Source organism: Diceros bicornis, chromosome 10, assembly GCF_020826845.1.
Source record: "Diceros bicornis minor isolate mBicDic1 chromosome 10, mDicBic1.mat.cur, whole genome shotgun sequence".
NCBI lineage: Eukaryota > Metazoa > Chordata > Mammalia > Perissodactyla > Rhinocerotidae > Diceros > Diceros bicornis.
The window spans coordinates 28,943,830-28,963,683 of record NC_080749.1 but is presented as its reverse complement, the minus strand read 5'-3'; the positions used below and the strand labels follow the sequence as shown (position 1 = coordinate 28,963,683).

The 19,854-nt window shown below is 36.8% G+C and overlaps 1 protein-coding gene across 8 annotated transcripts in view; it reads left to right on the top strand.

Moving 5' to 3' along the window:
• GTDC1 (glycosyltransferase like domain containing 1) overlaps positions 1-19,854 on the top strand; it is a 385,507-nt gene that overhangs the window by 92,726 nt on the left and 272,927 nt on the right. For 6 of the 8 annotated variants that reach the window (XM_058548907.1, XM_058548905.1, XM_058548906.1 and 3 more), the window contains 2 exons: positions 16,174-16,227; positions 18,606-18,669. The exons of 1 other annotated variant lie outside the window; for it this stretch is intronic. The gene's annotated coding sequence lies outside the window, so the exon portion shown is untranslated. Of the gene's footprint in view, positions 1-16,173; positions 16,228-18,605; positions 18,670-19,854 lie in introns of those variants that run through there. One more of the 8 variants, XM_058548911.1, reaches the window with a different exon arrangement.

Below are 19,854 nucleotides of genomic sequence, written 5' to 3'. Positions count from 1 at the left end.
CTTAAATTGGGTTGTTTGTTTCCTTATTGTTGAGTTTTAAGAGTTCCTTTTATATTTTGGATGAGTTCTTTATCAGATATGTCTTTTGCAAATATTTTCTCCCAGTCTGTGAGTTGTCTTCTTGCTTTCTTGACGATGTCTTTTGCAGAGCAGAATTTTTTAATGTTAATGAAGTCCAACTTGACAATCTTTTTTTTTTTCTGGATTGTGCCTTTGGTGTTTTATCTAAAAAGTCATGGCCAAACCAAGGTCATCTAAAGTTTCTCGTATATTATCTTCTAGGTGTTTTATAGTTTTGCATTTTACATTTAGGTCTATGATCCATTTTGAGTTATTTTTTGTGAAGGGTATAAGGTCTATGTCTAGATTCAAGTTTTTGCATGTAGATGTCCATTTGTTCCATCACCATCTGTTGAAAAAACTACCCTTCGTTGAATTGCCTTTGTTCCTTTGTCAAATATCAGTTGACGATACTTGCGTAGGTCTATTTCTGGGCTCTCTATTCTGTTCCTTTGATCTATTTGTCTGTTCTTTCGCCAGTACCACACTGTCTTGATTACTGTGTAATTAATTTTTAAAATAATAATTAGTAAGCTAAGTGTTTTTTGTTAAGATTTGTGAAGCAGGTTATCTTAAACCAGTTTCTATTATTAAGTGTGAGGTAATATGTCATGTTATTTTTAAAAATAGATACATTATTAGTAATCATTTCAGTAAAATTTGTATACAGTAGAAACACTGTCACAATGGAAAGAAATAAAATTGTAATATTTTCACTTTTAAAAAGGTATACTTTTATATAGTAGCTTGTTTTGTAAGTTCACATGGCTATTTAATACCTATTAAAGAATTTTACTTTTTCAAATATGAAATATTTGTTTAAATATGATTATGAAAAAATTTCTATTAGTCTTCTAAAATAATTACTATCCAGTATGAGAAATCAAGATAGCTATTCTTATATTTTTTCAAAGACTGTTGCTTTTTTAGTATTAAGGAAGAAATGATAATTACTTATCTGAAGTATTTCATGGTGTAAATCAATGTATAAACACTTTAGTTTTGTGAAATGAATGAGGTAGATCTTGGAGGATGCTAATAAATACGTGGCACATTTTTTTGCCTAAAGACTAGTTGCAGAGAAAAACCTAACCAGTAATATAAAGTAATATGTGGTAAGCACAGTGTGGGTGGCAGTACATTGAGCTCAGTAAAAAGTTATTATGACTGGAGACTGTAAACTAATGCTATCACTCAGCTAGTTTTTACTCATGGGATCTTTAACTTTGTGTGTCAGAAACACAATAAATTTACAATAAAAGTCTCTGGGTAATCGGAATGATTGTCAGCCATGATCAACTGTTATGAATGTATTTTCTATATCAGTTTTATTCAGGTATAATTTACGTGTGATAAACTATACCCATTTTAAGTGGCCAATGTGATGAGATGTGACAAAAGCATACAGCTGTGTAACTATGACCACAATTATGATTTGGAACATTTCTGTCACCCCAGAAAGTTCTCTTGTGCCCTTTCGAAGTCGACCCCTCTATCTCTGCTTCCAGGCAATTGCTGATCTGCTTTCTGTATTGTAGATTGGTTTGCATTTTCTAGAATTCTTAGTAGTGTGTTTTGCTTAGTGCAGAAGATATGTTCTTGAAATTTGATGGTAAATTGATTTACCATCAATTTACAATCAATTTACAATCAATTACAATTGATTGTAAAATGACTATATGTTTTATTATATTAAAATTTTTGAGATGCTCAAATAAAGTTCGGCTGGTACTATTCCTAACATTTTTTCTGCCTTGTTGCCTCTCTGTAATAACTTAAATCTATATTGCATGTAACTTAATATATAAAATCCACTCATGGTGCATTATTTTGTAAAGCAAGTTATCCTTAATCCTTTTGTAGTTAAACTGTTACTTTCTTGTTTGTTTTTAAAAGATGGTCAACAATTTAAGAAATAAAAGTCTACAGATCTTATTGTCATTTGAATTTAATTTCTTTCTTATTCCACAGTTGTCACTCAGTAGGCATTTTAACCTTGCTCTGTAAAAGACCATTTGCCTTATCCTTATGCCCTCCTGCTCAGACATCTGGGGAGAGGAGAGTGAGGATGGATAAAATAGCTCTTTACTTCATAACATTCTGTTCTTTGTGACTCCTTTTACTCATACATAGTCTATTCTGAAAGCATGCTGAAAAGTAGTGGTTGATCTCATGGAGAAAATAGCTCTACCAAGAAGAAATATTAGAATCCTTTTATGACTTTTAATTAAATGTTGAACTTTGACTCCTTTATATAGGAAAGGAAAGAGTTAAGGATCCTTTGCAAAAAAAAAAAAAAGAATCCTTTGCATATTAGAAATAGTGGAGTTTTCTGGTTTTGCCCAGAAAAGTTCTGTTTCTAGAATTTGTGCTGCTTCATTTATTTGTCATTTTGAAACTAGTTCTAAATAAAAGCCAAACATTATGAAATGTTTTTTCATATTTGCTCTGCCAAACATATTTAAATTTCTACTTAATTTGGAAATCCTATATTCACATAAAGACAAATAATCCTAATTTTAATTTATTTATAGTAACAATTTGGTTCTACAACCAAATCCTTAAGTAACTGGCATTTTGAAATGATAAATCTGGATCTCTTAAGAAATCCTAAAGATCTACATTTAAACACTGCCTCACTGAAGCCAGTCAGACAAAAGAAAAAATGTTTCAGAAGTCAATTTGAGAGACAATATATGTGAGATGGGACTAAACAGCAATGTGATAAGAGAGCCAACCTGAGAACTTCTATTTTATGTGAGTATTATCTTTCTCAAAACTAGTCAGTCAATACTCTTTTTTTTTTTTTTTTTGCTGAGACCATTTTTAGAACTTCCTCATTTTGAGGGATTGTCTTCAGAACAAGTGTATTCCATTCAGCCTATACTGTGAATGGCTTACATGTGGTCATCTCTTCAGCAGGTTAAATCAAAGGTGAAAACAGGCATAAACAGTTACCTGTGTTACAAAGGAGATTGCACTAATGTTTTAATGGTGGCACGTACAAAGTACAGTGGGGAGGGAAAAACTAATTCTGGCTTAGATGTCAGGGGAGGCTTCATGAGGTGACACTATTTAAATAGAGTGATGAATAGCATTAAAATTTGTATTTTTTTCCATTGACAAAGTTATTATTTCCTTTAGAAAATTTGGAAAACCAGAAAAGCATCGACAAAAGAAAAACTCTAAAATTACCATGATTTTCATAGGCATTACATTTTTTGTTCTTCAGCTATATTTTGATTTATCTTTTTTTCCCCTCAATGACTGAGCCCTAATTCCCAGTTTGTTAATGAGTGCCAAAATTAGAAACCAAGTTTTCTGACTCTTACAATATTTTTTATTTATTAAAAGAAAGTAGTAATTAAGCCATTTTGTTGTCTTTTATACATATACTATTTCTGCAATTTCTGATACACACTATATAAACATAGGTATTTAGTATAATTAACTACAGGAAGAGGAATTTTTTTCTATGTAGAATAAAGTTGTTTTGGGATTGACATGTCATTTTTCACTTTATGATATCAACATTTCTCTCTGTTATTAAATATTTCTCTGCAACTTCATTTTTTTTTTTTTTTTTTTTTTTTGTGAGGAGATCAGCCCTGTGCTAACATCTGCCAATCCTCCTCTTTTTTTGCTGAGGAAGACGGCCCTGGGCTAACATCTGTGCCCATCCTCCTCCACTCTACATGGGACGCCGCCACAGCATGGCTCGCCAAGCAGTGTGTCGGTGCGCGCCCGGGATCCGAACCAGCAAACCCCGGGCCGCCGCAGCGGAGCGCGCACACCCAACCGCTTGCGCCACCAGGCCGGCCCCTCTGCAACTTCATTTTAAATGACAACATAGTCATTTAACTACTGTGTAGATACAATGTAACTTATTTAACCAGTCACCTATTATTGAACGTTTAGATTGTTTTATTTTTTTGCTTTTTACTGTTATGAAAAACACTGTTGAAAACATTCTTGTGAACATGACTGCTTCTTTTAAATTAATTCTTATTTTGTCAAAGTAATATATTCACCTAGTCTAATATTTAATTGTAAAAGGCCTATTAGAAAATACAGTGATTCCTTACTCACTCTTTCCAGTCTCCTCTAGAGGCAACCATTTTTAATCCTTCATCTCTTTCTTCTAGTTATTATATATCTCCTTATTGCTAAGTTGCATGTGCACACATTGCTACCTTTTGATTCACTTATTTTAGACATTGTTTGTTGACATTATATATTATAGTCTTTGAGGATTTTTCTTCATTATACCGCCATCTCTTCTCTGCTTATTCCCAATATTGTTAGATTACAACTTTTGATAATTTATTTTTAGCATTACCTTTTTATAGTATGCAGATATTATTTATAACTGAGCATTGTAGTGAACTCTGATGAAAAGTTTGCTTCTGATTTTTTGTTTTTCATGAAGTTAGTAATGCCTTGTTTTTTCATTTGTCTAGTTTCTTTGCCCCTCTTAATATTTCTTCCTATATCTTCTAGGAGCTTCTTAGTGTAAGTTTTCATGAAGTGAATCATATTGGATAACTTGTTTCAATTTTTTTCTTGAATATGTTCTTCCTGGAGCCTTCTATCTCATTTTTAGATCTGTTCTCTCCCTGTGATTTTCCATTGCTGTTAAACTGGGAACTCCTTTTTCCTTCTCCTGAATCTCATATTGCTTTCCTTCTTATTGTCTTACTCTTACATTTTTGTGGTACACTATATATCCTGTAGTAGTTTCCTGAGAAAGGGGTATGTGAGAGAAAAATATCTTTATTTGGTTTTCTCACTCAATCAATATTTTGCCTGAATAATAGTTGGAATTCTCTTTTCTTCAGAAGTTTTGAAGGAATTACTCCATTGTTTTCCTGCTTGCTATTGCCAAGTCCAAAGCCTTTTTGATTCCTTGATTTAACTGTATAAGAAAAATAAGCAGAAGTGGAATGTCTCCGTATAAGGGTATCGTATTTTTAAAACTTTAAGGATGGGGAAGATGAAAAAGGAATTCAAGGCAGAGGGACTGGCAGAGGCCAGGTGACAGCAGAGTGTCCACTAAGTTTAGAGAATGAGGACATCTAGGTCCATGTGAGGACAGTGTGGGATGCAGTGGGAACATGGTAGATTGAGGCTTGATAGTGGATGCCCATGGCCTGGAGATTTGAATTTGTTTTGTAGGCACTATTTCACCCAGCTGTCGTCAGTTGTATGAAGCCTTCCTTGACTTATGGTAAGAAAAATGAATTGACCTCTGGTTTATGCTCTCTTAGTACTTTGTGCGTGCATGTGCGTGCATGCATGTGCATGCACACACGTCTTTAATTATCTATGTGCCTGCCTCCCCCATTAGAATAGATCTTTGCATAGGGGAGTGACATGATTAGGTCTATGTTAAAGAAAGTATAGCGGGTCAGTTCTTAATGTTCATGGCAATTGAGATGCCATTGAAAACTGGAGGATGGACAGGAGGAAGAAGGAATTAAAGGAAGAAAGAAAAGAAAGTTATTGTATTGTCCAGATTTGAGGAAATGAGACTCTGATGAAATAGTCTGAGAGTGGGAGGGATATTTCTTCAGGCAATTGTATTCTTATCATTCCCATGGGTCTAATCATTCTTAATTTTGGAAATGCTATTTTATTTTTATGAATTTTGTACATATTTTGGTTTAATTTTTCCTCCTTTTTTAGTTCCTTTGAAAGTAGTCTGAAACAATTTTAACTTTTGCTTTTATTAATTTTTTAAAGACCAGTGAGGTTTTGGTTACTTAAATGGTGATTAATATTAATGATGACGTGAAATACCTTCTTAATTCCATTTGGTTAAAGAAAAAACACTAAATAGGGAATTTTTGATGAAAATAATTGGTAGAAATCTTATATTATCATTTATAGGTGTTTCCTTATTCTGATGGAGTCATTGCCTAAGAACGTTAATCTTATTTTACCAGAAAGAGATTCTTTCCTAAGTAGATGAAGTATGAAATGTTAAAACTTTCTTTACTTTATTGTTATAGAACATGACTTAACTTCTCCACAAAATTTCTATATTAAAAATAACATCTTTGTGGGCCGGTCCGGTGGCATAGTGGCCAAGTTCATGCACTCCGCTAAGTTTGTGCAACCCCGGTTCTGGGTTCGCAGGTTCGGATCCTGGGCACAGACCTACGCACTGCTTATCAAGCCATGCTGTGGCAGGCATCCCACATATAAAGCAGAGGAAGATGGGCACGGATGTTAGCCCAGGGTGAATCTTCCTCAGCAAAAAGAGGAGGATTGGCAACAGATGTTAGCTCAGGGCTAATCTTCCTCACACACACAAAAAATCCTTTCATCAAGTCGAATGATTACTTAGAATAAGTAAGAATTAATTAAAGGTTTTGTTTTTGTGTTTGTTTATAAATTGATTGCTCAAAAGCCAGGCCATATATTTTTATTTTATTTATTTATTTATTGTGAGGAAGATCAGCCCTGAGCTAACATCCGTGCCAATCCTCCTCTTTTTTGCTGAGGAAGACTGGCTCTGAGCTAACATCTGTGCCCATCTTCCTCTACTTTATATGGGACACCGCCACATCATGGCCTGACAAGCGGTGCATCGGTGCATGCCCGGGATCCGAACCTGGGCTGCCAGCAGTGGAGCGCGTGCACTTAACCACTACACCACGGGGCCGACCCCATATGTTTTTATTTTAAAGATGCCACCTATGACAAACTTCAGATGCTTTTTGTTTGGTTGGTATTCTACTAAGAATAAGAGACTAATGTATTTAGGAAATTTTCATAATGCTGATTACAATTTATTAAGCACTCACTGTGTAACAAGCCCTGTGATGAATAAAGGACACTGCTTCATTTTAAAACACTCCTGATAAAGGTGGGTCTTGTTTATCATTAGATGAGGAAATTGAAGCACAGAAAGGTTAAGTTTCTTGCCCCAGATCATGCAGTAGCAAGTAGTAGAGCAGGAGATGTTTGTCTCTGGTTTGTGTGTCGCTTCGTTATTAAGTATTATTTCTTTCCAAGTATGGGAAAGATCTTAAGGAATATTAATCCTGTAAGTGGCATCACATGTGAATGGTATATACACCACCCCTATCATCAGATAATGATTTTGTTTGCTAATTTTCTATAGTAGATAATTTCTCATATCTTTTTTTGGTCCTTCTAAAATTGTATACCCAGCACTGGCCACTGTCTTTCATGAATGAAAAAAGATGGCCCAAAGTAAGATTATAATTTAGTTAGTTTTTTTTTTTCTTTCCTGCTTAGAAAATAACAGTATTTTCTTTGAAAACTTGCTGTACTCCTGCAACATTGGTATCCTCTTTGGTTTTCCACCCAACGGTTTGGTATTTTATCAGATGTTTTGCAGGGCTTCAGCAAGTCGTTACAGTGAACGTCTTCAAGAGGCAAGGCAGTAGGCAGAGTGTTGTAGCTCAGATACCTGTAGAGATCAGCACACCTGCCCTGAAGCAAAAGAGTAATTAGTTGCTCTTATTCCCTTGCAAACTTCTTCAGTGTTGTTGCACATGAAACACAAAGATCACAGCAATGCTGTCATGAGCTCCACACTGTTGGAATTGTTTATGCCCATTCAATTTTTAATATTCCTATAAGACATTTTGATGGGAACCCTGAGCCCAAAGGGATTTGCATGCTTGATCAAACCTGTGATGATTTAAATATAGAAATGAAGAGAAACCTTTGGATTACATTGACTGTTAACTTTTAGAACAGCGTTAGTGGATAACATTAACATGATACTTGAGGCAAAGTTGTGTTTGATCAACCTTCACAACTTTTTTGTTTCTTGACAGCAGGTATTGCTTCAGTAAATCTAAACAAGTTCCTTAATGCTTATAGATCCAAGTGCATGTGGATAACTGGATGGCATGGTCTGAATATTTTAAAAGATAATTTTATACCAACCACTTTTATTGAAATTGACCTCTCAAGTACCAACATTTAGTCCTATCACGTTGTCATATACAGGTTATATTATTAAAGAATGAGATGATGGGTGATTGAATTTTAGTAAATACAGTGGTGTATATGAATTGGATATATTGGGGCCAGTGAAATTTATTACTCAAAGTATTTGGAGGTACTCTTGTTTTAATTTTAACACTATATGTGTCCTGGATACTACTTGGGATGAAAGCTAGTGTTTTACCAGGTGACTTTTCAAGTAGTTTTTAACTCTGGGATTCAGTCTTTGATTATATTTGTGTAAACTGTTAATAAACAGCTTCACTAAAGATCCATTACTAATTCTTAAATACATTTAGTTTGAAAAATGCTATAATTTCTAATATCATAGCAAATTCAGTTCACATTTATTCTGAGAAAAAATAACCCTAGCACCTCATCATTTAGGCATAGTGTGGTGGATATACGTGCTTCTTACATTGGTTCTTAGAGACAAATGGGCATTATGGAATTGTCAGATTATAGTTGAACTAAAGAAGATGGTATACAGCACTGACAGAATTGGAAACTTGAGATGCTACTGAATTCAGTCAGCCCATTGTGCGTCACATTTTCCTTCGTTAATACATAGGTAGAATCTTCCAGTGGGTTTCTGAGCATACACGTATTCATTAGTTTTGCAGCAAAAAATGAAATGAATGATGCGAATGTTAAAAAGCTTACCTCTAGATTGTGTGTTTGCCTGCCTTTCTTAGCCATAAGTAAGCCTAAATGTGGGTAGAACTGGGGATGCTCCACCTGTGAGCTGATGATTGTGATCCTAGATAAACAAAGTCCTTTTATATGTTATTTGTGGAACATTTTGGCTAGCTTGTACCCCATTGACTTTCAGGAATTTCACAAAGTCATTCCTAAGAATTGGTCTATCTAGAGTGGCCTTCGAATTCCTAATAATTTTATATATATTGCACAAAACATTTGGCAGTCTGTTTCTTCCATCAGTGCTCCATGTGCACTGGGCCGGTATCTTATTTATCTTTTTGTCCTTCGTGCCTAATTCAGTGCGATCAGTCAGTGTTGGTTGGGTTAGCGAATAATTGGAAATACTGTGTAATGCACATGAATAGCCCATGGAAACACTACGGTAAGGAGTGGATCATATTTAACACTTTTAGTAATACAAATGACTTTTTGTCCTGCTTATTTTTTTTTTCAGGCTAATCCTCAGTTGATTATTTTTTTGTACCTATGATTTGAACTTCAGCTTTTTACTGTCAGTGCATCAGAAATATTCTGTGAAAAAACTTTTTATATTTTTACTGTACTGAAGCTAAATTCTTCTTAGTCTGAGCCACATTCTGGACACATTTTAGCTTACTTAGCTTTGTTTTCTACTATTCTCTAACTCTCTTTCTCCCTCTGTGCAGGACAGACTGTTCACTCTGTTTCAGGATAAACTACACTTCTTCCTGCATCATGCCTTGGTCTCTGAGCTCCGATCTCATGAACTCCTGAATTACTTCTGTTTTTGACTCACTGGTTTACAATTGAATCTTGTGTGTCCGTATATTTTGTAAAATGGGTGTCTCCATCTAGCTTGTAACTTCATTACTATGACTTTTAAATTTTAAAAATTTTAATGTTTTCCTTTCTGGTATATGGCAGAATGTTAAGTACTTTGTAGTCACTCAGTAAATACTGTACATGCTAGTTAATCTCTAGCTTTATAATAGGAAAATAAGCTTCTTCCCAAAGAAAGCGAGAGAGACAGAGACAAACAGGAGGGAAAGAGGGAGGGAAGATGGAGGAAGAAGGGAAGGAAGGAAGGAAGGAGGGAGGGAAGGAGGGTAGGAAGGAGGAGAGGAAGGAGGGGAGGAAAGAGGGGAGGAAGGAAAGAGGGAGGAAAGGAAGGAGGAAAGGAGGGAGGGAGGGAAGGAAGGAAGGAGGGAAGGAATGGAAGGCAGACCAGCAGGCATGTTTTGTGGAATAGGGAAAGAGCAATGATTTTGGAATTTGAAAAACTTGGGTTTAAATTCTGATTCTGTTTACTCACTTTCTAATCTTGGATGAGTTTCATAATCTTTAGGTGTAAATAATGCTAATATCTACCTGGTAATCTTGTCGAAAGGGTTAAATTATATAATGTATATCAAGTGCTTATTAGCACGTTCTCTGGCACATGATATATATTTAACAAATGTTAGTTAACTGTTATTTTGCATGTGAGGGAAGTGAAGTTTAGAGAGCTGACCAAGGGTCATACAGCCAGTAAATTGTGGCGAGATGATTGATACCCAGGTTTTTCTTATTCTAAAGCAGTATTTTTCAGTTGCTTCATGGTCTTTTGGCTAAGCTTGAGTGTAAGGCAGTGTTTTTCGAACATTAGTGTACTTCAGAATTGCCTGAAGGGCTTGTCAAAATATAGATTGCTGGGTCCCACCCCAGAGGTTCTGGTGTAGTATGTCTGGGATGGGGCCTGAGAATTTGCATTCCTAACAAGTTCCCAGCTGCTGCTGCTAGTCCAGGGGCCACACTTTGAGATCCAGTGCTCTATAGCAGGATTTCTCAACCCTAGGTGGACATAAGAAATCCCCTGGGGAGGTCCTAAAAGTTACTGATGAAACCAGAATCTCTGGTTGTGGGACTTTTTAAGTATTAGCTTTTTTTTTTTTTTAAGCCTTCTAGGTGATTCTAATGTGCAGCCAGAGTAGACTCTTGCAGTTTGCCATTAGAAATCAGTACCAAGCAAAGTGCTGGTCTTGACCACCTCCTAGGTACTCTGTGAAGCAAGACCACATTAGTGTGTTGTTTTTGCCCTGTGATGATTGAAAACAATTGCTCCAGCCTAGAATTCTTTTATTATTTTACCTATTCTAATTATTTGTGTCCATTGCTTGTGTTTCTCCATTCAGTTTCACCCTCAAACAATGTGTCTTGAATACTTACCTTCATCAGTCTCTAGGGTGGATTTTATGTTAATATTTGGCAGAAGCAACTATTCAGCAATAGTTGAAGAACAAAGTAAATAAAGGAATGTACCTAATTTTTAAAAAAATAATCACTTTAGCAACTTACTGTACTTTTAGAGTTCTGACTATGAGTTTGTTCTTTTTTCAGAGATGCTGTTGGAAACCTTATATTTTTGTTTTAGGGCACCCAGTTACTGGTTAGAACAAAGAATGATAGTTATGCACCCAGGAGCACATAAGTAAAAATGCAGTAGCTTAATTGGTAAAAGGAGTCATTTCTTCTGTTATATGATTCAGTCGATAAATATATACAAACCAAGGCATGAAATCATTTACTGGATAAGAGTGGGCAAAATACCACATAATTTCATTAACCTTTAAGCAATGAAATTATAAATCCCTATGCAAATGATTAACGTTATCATTGCCTATCACCCCCTTTTGATACCTACAGACTGTTAATTCTTCTCTGTCCTGCTGAGTCTTATTAAAACTTCTGACTGATGTACTTTTATTAAAAGGTTTAGAATTTACCAATTTAAGACACTTGCTTCACACTATCACCTCTAATTTGACTAGGCCATTAAACACAGTATTTTGCAAAGGGAAAAAGTCAATAGCTGTTTCTTTAAAAAAATAATAAATTGAAATGAATTTTAAACTCTGCTTAGAGGTGAGCAACTGCTATATACTACTAGGTCTTTTGGTAGTTGATTTGTTCCTTTAGTATGCAAATTTTAGGTTTACAAAGATCTACTGCTTTTATTTAAGAAATATGCCTGGAGGCTAGATTGGTAAGCTTTAGGGAGATATCTGGTTTGGTGTGAAATAAATAGTTCTTAAAGGATCACATGAATTTGATCCCAGAAGATGAAGAGTAGAGCTGAGACAGATTGAGAAAAACTGACTGTGTTTCATTTCATTTGGCTAAAAATACCACTAAATTAAAAATGAAGACACTGAATGATGGCAACACAAAGCAGGTTAATGCAAATAAGCTTTTTGGGAGGTGATTTTGTGAAAAGTTCTGACTTATAAGAAGTTTAAAGGAAAGGGCTTACTACATCCCAAACCAAAAAAGCTTGGCTCATCACTCTGGAAGGCCAGCCTCTTGAGGGCTTTACAACTTTGGGAGGGACAACCTTCCTTCTCTTGGCCAAGGAGGAGGGATTAGGTCACTTTGCTGCGGAGTCAAGTCAGCAACATCACTTCTGGTCAGTGAGATGACAGATGTCATAGAACACCCTCACATTCAAAAGAAGAGGACTCAGGGTTGCCGCTATCTTGGGTTGGAGACTATAGGTATTCTGGTTTGCAAGTGTTAAGTAAATAATTTAATAGATTTCTAACTTTGGGGAAGTTTTGTATCACTGATCTTTTGTGATCTCTTGCTTCCAAAGAGATTTTTTTTTTTTCCTAAAACAACTTTTTAAAAAAGTTTATGAGGGGCTAGCCCTGTGGCCTAGTGGTTAATTTCAGCACACTCAGCTTCAGCGGCCTAGGTTCGGTTCCCCGGGCGCAGACCTACATCACTCATTGGCGGCCATGCTGTGGCGGCGACCCACATATAAAATAGAGGAAGATTGGCACAGACGTTAGCTCAGGGCGCATCTATCTCAGCAAAAAAAAAAAAAAAAGTTTATGAAATATATATTTCTATACTGATAGCTTGTAGAATCCTCTTTTTTTTTAAGTGCTTCTTTCTGTTTTTTTAGATGTTTTTAATCACGTAGTCTCTCAGAGATAGAATATTTGAACATCATTGTCTAGCAATTGAAATGGCCTCTGTGTATGCATGTTTGTTGTAGATCTCTGGTGGTGGACAGTGAGGTGCAGAGGGCAGGGTCACGTGATGATGATAGTGCAGGTGGAATGCTAGTCTTTCACTGAGGCTAGAAATCCCTAACTCTTTTGTCATCAAAGACCCCTCTGTGCAGCTATATGTGTGTGAATAAATATATTTCCATACCTTTTCCTATTCAGCATCATTTTATTTATTTTTACTTTTACACTTCAGGATTATTAAAAAAATTTTTGAATAGTCACTATGTTCACATGGTTCAAATTTAAGAAGTACCAAGGGCTATGAAATCTCTCTCTCCTGTACCTTAGTCCCCTAACACTCATTTTCTTTATACACGTGTAACCAGTGTTATCATCTTCTTATGTATCCTTCTATAGATATGTATATATATCTAATCAACATATTTATTTTTGCCCATGTATATATTTATATATTTACCTTGTGAGCTTTGTATTTTGGAAGATTTAAAAAAAATGTGAAACTGCATTTAAAAATTTAGGCTGTATAACCTTATTCAGATAGGAATTCTTTCTATAAGTTTTTTTGAAACATTGAAATTAGTTCAAGAACTAACTCTCTCCCCACACACATACACACCCACACAACTTTGTGAAGCAGAGTTACATGCAGGTCTTTGGAAGATTCCATGGTTATGAATCAAGGCCTGACTTTGCTCTGCTGCCTCAGTGGGCATACCATGTTTCTGAGGCCCATACTATCTTCATGTCCACACAGTAATGTTTTCTTCTTCTTGAGAATTCTCATTTGGACCTTGGGCTCAGAGCAGACTCCTTTGTGTTTTCTTTCATTATTTCATCCTGTACTTGTCTCCATTCACCTAGTTTTGCTTCTAAATTTTCATTTTCTCTGAGCTTTTATATTTATATGTTTATACTTGGTTTTATTTAATGTGCCTTTTTCCGATCTTATTTGAGTGTATAAGTTTAAGAATACTGGGAACCATCTAAAACTGAGGCTGTTTGGTTCTTTTAAATTTTACTACTGTGAGTCAGCAAAAGGTGTAGTGATTAAGAGTAGGGGACCTGGAGCCAGATTGCCTGGGTTTGAGGCCCAAGAACATGACCTTAGGCAAGTTCCCTAACTTCTTTCTGCATTAGGTTTCTTACTTTATTAAATGGAGCGTAACAATATTATCTACTTTAGAGATGTAATGATTAAATTATATAATATAGTTGCGTAGTACGTATCAAATGTTACCTGTTTGTATTTTTATGATATAGTTGTGATTATATTTGATTTTTACAGGGTATAATTTAGTATTTTTGACATTATAATTTTGAGAATATTTGTATGTGTTTTAAGGAACCTCTATAAACCTTAATTCCAGGACATAGCCTTTTTTTTTAAACAATAAGAATGAGTCTATAAGCTATCAAGATAAAATAAAAACTTCTGGATGTGTGGGTGACTTGAGTATAAGAAAACAAGATCAATTCTCTATTTTTCCTTCCTTTGTTGATTGAGAATAGTGTGTGAATTTTTTTTTTCATGGTGTTCTTTTTGTGTGTGTAGACCAGCACTGTTCAATAGAATTATGATGCAATAATTTTAAATTTTCTAGTGGCCACATTAACGTGAAAAGAAATAAGTTTAATTAATTTTGCTAGTATATTTTATTTTACCCACTGTATCTAAATTATTATCATTTCAACATATAATCAATATAAAATTATTGAAATAGTTTACATTCCTATTTTTGCATTAGGACTTTGAAATCCATTGTGTGTATTATACTTACAGCACATCGCAATTTGGACTAGCTACATTTCAAGTGCTCAGTAGGCACATGTGGTTACAGTGTTGGACATGGGGTATAGGGTATAAACTACTTTTACATTTGTCGTTTTAACTTAGGGAGGGTTTTATGATATTTTGCAACAATTGATAAAGCTATCCGCATCTAATAGGCAGATAGAAATGTTAAGTTTCTAGTGTGAAAAGAGAGGTAGGGGAGGGGTTTGGATTTGAGAATGATCAGTGAATATATAGACGGTAATTGAAGTCTTGAAGTCAGGGGCAGAAAGAAACCATAATATTCCTAAGCATAAAGCCCTAGGGAATTCCTAGAAATGGAGCCAGGGGTAAAATAGTGAAAACCCATAGACTAGAGATGCCTTGAAAAACAATGCAAGGGAGTTTTAAAGAGGCATGATTGGTGGGAATGCCAAATACCACAGTAGGGCAGAATATATAAGGAAATAGGTAAGAATACAAGGAAAATAGGTAATTATTTGGTTATTGCCAACCTTAGCTGTGGCCATTTCAGTAGAGTGATGGCTAAGGAAGCCAAATTGTGGTAATTTGAGTGTTGAAAGGAAGTTGAAGGGAAGACAATGAGCCTATATTATTGTTTTATGCAGGTTGACAGGGATAGTTGGTAGGGTTGAAAGAAGTGTGTTATTGATGAAGGAGAAGGAACAGTGGAGAGGAAAAGATTGAGGGTAGAGAAAAAGAACTAAACTGCTAGAATGCTTTAGAAAAAACGTGAATGAATAGGATTCAGTGTACAGGTAGAGGGATGAGTATTGGAACAGAAAAGGGTCAATTATGAAAAAGGAGTGAGTGTTATGAGATAGGAGAATTTTGTATGATAGAGTAGACTCTTTTGCAGGCAACAGCTAGTTTAAGTAGCAGACAGCTAGCTGATTTAAGCAAAAACGGATATGTTGCATGCTACTTAATTTCCAGAAGTGCTAAGGAACCAAACTTGACTGTTAATAAGCTAGGAACAACACAAGCCAAGGGAAACATGCAGTTATACAATATTCTAGTAGCAAATTCACCATCACCTGCTACTTGGAACCTACGATACTATGGATCATTTAGTAGAATATTTACGTGATTGTCTCAGAAGAACAAATTGCCTTCACTACAAGATTTGATCTCATTGTAGGTGGTCACCACCTTGATGTGCTCACTCTGCTTTCTAAGTCTTACATGGATTTGTCTAGCTGGTTGAACCTGGGTCCCTTGTGGAAGCATGATGCAAGAGCATCTGGGAAATGTAGTTTTTAGCTTTCCAGGCCCTATAACACGGGAAGTTAGAGTGCATGCTAGAAAGGGGTTAGAGTGCAGGCTGGGTGGTTCTGGCTCTTGATCTCCCATGAGTTACAGTCAAGATGTCACCCAGGGCAACAGTCATCTGGAGGTTTGACTTGCCTGGGTGATCCACTTACAAGATGGCTCACGCATAAGACTGAGTTGATTCTGGCTATTTGGCAAGAGGCCATGTGGGCTGCTCCGTTGGGCTGTTTGAGTGTCCCCGTGACATGGCAGCTGGCTTCACCCAGAGCAAGTGATCCAAGGGAGCAAGGAGGTAGCCCCAGTATCTTTTAGGACCTAGCCTCAGAAGTCAGACACCCTCACTTCCACTGCATTCTGTTTTTCTTTCAGACCAACTCTGGTACAGTGGAAGAGGGGACTACACAAATGCATGAATTCCACGAGGTGAGGATTTGGGGGCCCTCTTAGAGGCTGGCTACCATGTCCCTCCCTGCCCCAACCCCACCTTTCTTTAACAGCAGAAATTGATCAGAAATTGTTCAGATTTGTCTGTAGAAGCAAAAACCAAAATTCTTTTAATTGAACGGAACTTGCCACGAATTTGTATAGATGTGATTCTTTGTTAAATATTAATGGTACACAGTGCATAGTGTCCTCAGCCGGTTTTTTAAAATAGTCAGAAATGCTGTTCAGTTACTTGTTCTCAGGCTTCTCTCTCTCTCTTTTTTTTTTTTTGGTGAGGGAGATTAGCCCTGAGCTAACATCAGTTGCCAATTTTCCTCTTTTTGCTGAGGAAGATTGGCCTTGGGCTAAAATCCATGCCCATCTTCCTCTACTTTATATATGGGATGCCTGTCACAGCATGGTTCCATAAGCGATGCGTAGGTCTGTGCCCAGGATCCAAACCTGCGAACCCTGGGCTGCCAAAGTGAAGTGCATGAACTTAACCACTACACCACCGGGCCAGCCCCTCAAGCTTCTTTTCTTACGACAGGGCGTATATCATAAAATCATAACTCAGTCTGGGTGTGTGTGTTTTGTTGCTTGGAGATAATGAGGTTGTGATCCTTTGTCTTCCACAATAGCTCTCCTGTCCTCATCTCTGAAATAAAGAGGTCTGACTACTGTCCCTATGGTCCTTTCTCCATCTTAATTCTCTAAGACCCTGGCTAACTTTGAGAATTAGAGTGAACGTGTCTGCGATGTACTAGTTAGATGTAGGCCATTCTCCAACGCCTCGGTGACATCATCTTGTTTATTTCTTTCATATCATGTATCACAAATTGAACTGATATCGCTGATATACTTGTCTCCCTGCATCCTTCCTCCCTTCCCCAAAATTAAGCTTCAGCAGGGCAAGCTTTGTCTTGTTCACCACTGAATTCCCAGCACTGGGTGCAATGCCTGGTACGTGCTCAGAGGTGAATGTCTAAATAAATTATTACTATTATTATTATTTGAGGAAGATTAGCCTTAAGCTAACATCTGTTGCCAATCATCCTCTTTTTGCTGAGGAAGATTGGCCCTGGGCTAACATCCATGCCCATCTTCCTCTACTTTATATGGGACGCCGCCACAGCATGACTTTGATAAGCGGTGGGTAGGTCCGCGCTAGGGATCCGAACCTGCAAACCCCGGGCCACCGAAGCGGAGTGCACAGACTTAACCGCTACGCCACCAGGCCAGCCCCTAAATAAATTATTTTTTGAGAGAATATACTACATGATCATTATTTGCAACAGGCCATCTCAAAAGGTTTTTTTTTTCTCTCCTACTTGATTTATGTTTTTTTGGCCTTTCTCTTATTTTTTATTATTATTATTTTTTGGTGACATCGGGATCATCTCTGTGGCTGTGAATGCTTTCTGGAAGGTTCTCTAACCTGGTTTCTTTCTGATATAGGTTATTCTGACTCCATGATTACTGTTTAAAATAATTCTTTTAAGAGATGTGTTTGGCAAACCTTCTGATTTTGTGCTACGTAATCTGTTTGGGAGCCACATTTCTTATTGCTTTGATAGCTCTTTCTTGTTGCTTGTCATAAAGGATCCTTTTTGGATGAGTTACTATGTCAGTTTTGACCCTGTCTGTATCAATATACTTAAGGATTCTGACTTTAATATATACAGAACAGGAAAGTGACGATATCCACCCTTGGGTATATGGTATTATCTTATTCTCTTCACTGTGCATGAATTGCAGAGACCATAGGAGTGTAAGTTAAGTAACAGTTTAAACTTGATGTAATGCTCTCTCAGAAAGTAGTGTTCTTAAGATGTTTACCCCAAATCTACAAGTGTCTGTGCACCTTTATTGTTTCCCTGGGGGGAAAACCCCAAACCTGGACTAATCAGTCCATATGCATTCCAACCTGCCTCTGAGATTTTAGACTAACCTTAGCAGAGGTTCTTGACAGTTTTTTGGATTTTAGACCTTTTTGCAAATCTAGCAAACTATTGACCCTCTCCCCAGAGAGATATCCATTTACAAAACCCCACAAATTTTACATATATCATTCAGGAGTGTGTGGACTCCTGAAGGCCATCCATGTACCAAGGTTAAGGACCTCTAATCTGAATCATTATTATTGTTATTATTTTTTGAATTATAATTGATTTGGGAAATCCACGGAGAGACTGAAAAAAAGCTCTTATTGGTTAAGACTCAGAACATTTCTGTTCTTGGAGGTTCTCTCCCATCTTGGAATATCCGGGAATCAGACTACTAGATCATTCAAGTCAAGACCTCTTGTCTAGGTCGGGATTCAGAATTCAGGCTGGGTTTACTTTGAAGATAACTTTATCTTTTTCGTGATCTGACAGGTACCTCTGCATTAGCCAGATTGGACATATGTAAAGAGGGTCATCAGTATAGCTGGATCATCAGGTGAGCAAATGGGACTTCATTTTTTGTTTCTCCATCGATTCAGTCCTCTGGCAGTGTGTGGTCATCTACTCTTTACTGCAGTGTGCGTCTGTAAGATGATAAATATTTCGAAAGAGAAGGAAGCAGCCTTCTTAAGTTTTACCAGATCCTCTGCTGCTTGAAGTCAGATCTCTTTATTTTTATTTTATCTCATTATTATTTCATATACACATTTCTATAGTAGATAAAAATTTCCCACTCTTCGTTTTATGTATATACTTTGGAGAGTTGTGGACAGCTCTCATATTGCTCCTTGGTTGTCAGCCAAGTACTCCTAGTCTTTCTTTGTAATTCAGTTGGCTTGGCTGCTTTTTCTAGATTTTTCCCCCATTTCGTCTGCATCATTAATAAACAGAAAAAGCAGGCTATTGCCTAGCTTCTTCCACACTTTTCATTCTTTTTGCTTCCTGGTTTTGCCTCATACTCCTTGTTGAGCTAAAGCCAGCCAGACATCATTCTCCGGACTACTTTGGCAATACATGAATGCCTCACCTACAACTATCAGTGTCCCATGCAGTAATAGCATCAGCAGTATATCCTAGAGGAAAGAAAGGAAATGTAAAAGGACAACAGTGAGGAGCAAAATAATGCGTTCTTTGATTACATGGCAGACTTACCCTTGCCACCCAGAGGAAATCATTGTACCTGAAGCCTTTACCACAGGTTTTGTCGTCCCAAAGTGTTGTGCACGGGCACTAATTTGAATAATACGAGAAGCGTGTATATTGTTTGACGTTTGGCCGCTGTTCTCACTCGATTTCTTCCCCACATTCTCCCTCCCCCACTGTCTTTCCCAACACTGATCATGACTTGCTATCAGAATCTGTGGCCGTGAACAAAACGGGGCAGGGGATCATTTTGTCGGAAATTAGACAGGCTCACGTGGTAAATGCACCATGCCTCCATGTGTAACATCTGAGGCAAGTGCTTTAGTTCTTGCTATGTCTGTAACAGCCGTTGGTCTTCTTTTAACAGCTGATTCAGTAGAGATATGCAGGAGGAAGGGACTACTAGACCTTTGGTGCTATTCATCAATGTTGTATTAGTTTCACAACTTGTTCCCCACCTGATTGTCAGGGAGAAGCCTACTGCTTCTAGATGATGCTGAGCTTAGTGTAAAATATGCCAGCATGAGATCTGGGCTTG